The sequence below is a fragment of the Saimiri boliviensis genome, chromosome 6 (assembly GCF_048565385.1).
Source record: "Saimiri boliviensis isolate mSaiBol1 chromosome 6, mSaiBol1.pri, whole genome shotgun sequence".
NCBI lineage: Eukaryota > Metazoa > Chordata > Mammalia > Primates > Cebidae > Saimiri > Saimiri boliviensis.
The window spans coordinates 112,156,797-112,159,529 of NC_133454.1; the positions used below are offsets into that span (position 1 = coordinate 112,156,797).

The 2,733-nt window shown below is 51.2% G+C and overlaps 1 pseudogene; it reads right to left on the minus strand.

The window, feature by feature from the left end:
• Nucleotides 1-1,575: 1,575 nt before the first annotated feature.
• Nucleotides 1,576-2,348, minus strand: LOC141584956 (large ribosomal subunit protein eL8 pseudogene; annotated as a pseudogene).
• Between the last annotated feature and the right edge of the window lie 385 nt (nt 2,349-2,733).

Genomic DNA, 2,733 nt, shown 5'->3' on the forward strand with positions numbered 1-2,733 from the left:
AGGTCTGGAGGTGCCATGGCCTTCCCTGGCAGGGACAACCTGAAATCAGACCGCGAAACGAAACCGCAAAGCCGACGCCTGCCGACCGCTAGGTGGAGCCTGACAGCTTCCCGAGGTCCCGTCGGGGACACCGAGGCTCAGAGAGGGCAATGGGTGCTCTTGGTGTCCCCCGCTAGGACTAGAACCCAAGCCTGGAGGCTCCAAGCCCCAGGCAGCCTGTGGCCTGCTCCGCTGAGGTTTTCCGCATCTCTCCCGCGGCCTCCTCCGTGACACAGAACAACACGGATCCGCTGGGGCCGCGGCATCCTCGGGTCTCACCTGACCTTCCGCGGGCCTGGACCGCGGGGTGCGGCGCGGAGGGGGCCGTTTCGGGGACAAGGGCGCCACCTGCTGGAGGCGCGTGAGCGTGACATGCAGCGCGTCACCCGGGCGGGGGCGCAGTCACTGCTCCGTGCGTGTTTGGGGAAGGCCTGCTAGACGCAGCGTCTCCGAGGTGACAGAGACACTGAATGACAGCAAAAAGACACTGAATGACAGCTCAGAGACGCTGAAAAGACACTGAATGGTCTTTTCCCCCCAAGAGATTTCCAGGCAAATACATAAAGTATATGGCAATAATTGCAATGTAAAGTATGAAAACTGATGGTTTTTACTGCCCCCCACCTTTAATTAGTGGAAATAAATTCCTACGTGAAAATGTAGTTAACAGGTCAGGTACGGTGGCTCACACCGGTAACCCCAACACTTTGGGAGGCTGAGGCAGGAGGATTGCCCGAGCTCAGGGGTTTGAGACCAGCCTGGACAACATGGTGAAACTGCGTCGCTAACAAAAATACCAAAATTAGCGGGGCGTGGTGGCAGGCACTTATAGTCCCAACCGCTCCGGAGGCTGAGGTGGGAGGATTGCTTGAGCCTTGGAGGTCAAGGCTGCAGTGAGGTGAGATTGCACCGCTGCACTCCAGCCTGGGTGACAGAGTGAGATCCTGTCTCAAAAAAAAAAAAAAAAAAACAAAAAACAAAAAACAAACAAACAAAACAAAAAAAAACAACTAATTGACAGTAATAGCCAACACGTAGTGAGCACTGACTATGTACTAGGCATGGTCCTAAGTGCCTTACCTGAATAAACTGATTCATTTCTCCCAACAACCCTTAGGAGGCAGGTACATCATTAGCTCCACTGTACAGATAAGGAGACCAATGATCAGAGAGGGTGAGTAACCTGGCCAGGGTCACACAGCTTGAGAGACGCAGAATCAGGATTTGCATGCAAGCAGACTGGCTTTGAAGCCTTGACCTTCATCTCAAGGCAATACTGCCTATCTGTACACCTGGTACAAGTGAAGCTTCTCTGGCAGTAGGGGTTGAGGGGGATGTGAGGTAGGAACCACGCTTGATCTGCCCATCCCCCACCTCCTCTGGACACCTAAGGAACCATCAAAAGCTGGTGACGCCAGTGTGGAAATCGGTGCATACATGACGTTGATGGGTCTTAAGCAGGGAAGAGGGAAAATTCTTTTTGAAGGAGAATTTGTGTTATTTTTATTTTTACATACAGAAAACAAAAGTATACATTTAATCCGGTGAAGTGGCAAGTTCATTAACCTTTGCCTTTTCCAACTTGGCAATGTAAGCCACAGATTTGGAACCCAGGACATTGCCTCCCCGGTGACAGATCTTATCAACATCTGCCCATATAATTGGTCCTGATAGCTTCCACCAGCTTAGCCAAAGGTCCTTTGTCTTCTGAGTTAACCTCTGTGAAGGCAACAGTGGTGCGGGTCTTCCTGTTGACTGGACCTCCCAGTCTCGCCTTCCACTTAACGATGCAATCAGGGACCCCCATTTTATGATGCAGGGCAGGCAGAAAGACAACAAGCTCAACGGGATCCCCATCGTGCGCAATCACCACCAGCCGAGCCTTCTTGTTCTCCACCAAGGTGGCGATGGTGTTGACTCCTGCTTCGAAGGACAGATGTCGCTTAGTGAGGATGTCCCCTTTGGTGTCAGCTTTCTTCTCGTGCTTTGTCTCTGGTCTGTACTTGTGGGTCAGCATAAGCAGCTGAGTAGCTGTTTGGTGGTCCAGGGCCTGGACTAGGGTGAACTGGTTAATCATCACAGGGGGCACGTTCAGCTGCTTAGAACAGCTCTCTGCCGCTGCCGCCTGATGTAGCAGGGCCATTTCACAAAGTGGCTGAGTTCACTTTTGGGCTGGATGTCCAATGCCAAAATTCCTAGGCCTTTTCTTAAGTGGGGGGATTCACTACTTTCTTGTTCTCCTGTTTCTCCGTGACAGTAGGGGTTGGGGGGGGCACCTTCTTCGCCTTGCCCTTTGTTCCTCTTGGCATCTTGGGAAGGTGAAGTAGAAAAAAATAGATTTATGTGTTGCAATGATTACCCCAGGGGTGGAGTAAGGAACTCAAACCAGAAGCTGTGATCAGATTTGGGGGGCTGAACTGGGGAGGGAGTGCAGGGCACAAGGGCAGAGGAGGAAGGAAGACTTCTGTTCACTGGGGAGATTATGTGGCCATAAGCTTCATTCTTAATTTACTTGGAGTGAGGTATGTTTCTAATTTGTCCATGAGCCAACCAATTTATTCACAGCCATTTGTAGAATACCTACTATGTGCCAGTCACTGTCCTTGATGCTGGGGACGTAGTGGAAAACAAGAACATAGATCCTGCTCTTATGAAGCTCACATTCTTGGTGGGGGAGTCTAATAATGACCTAAT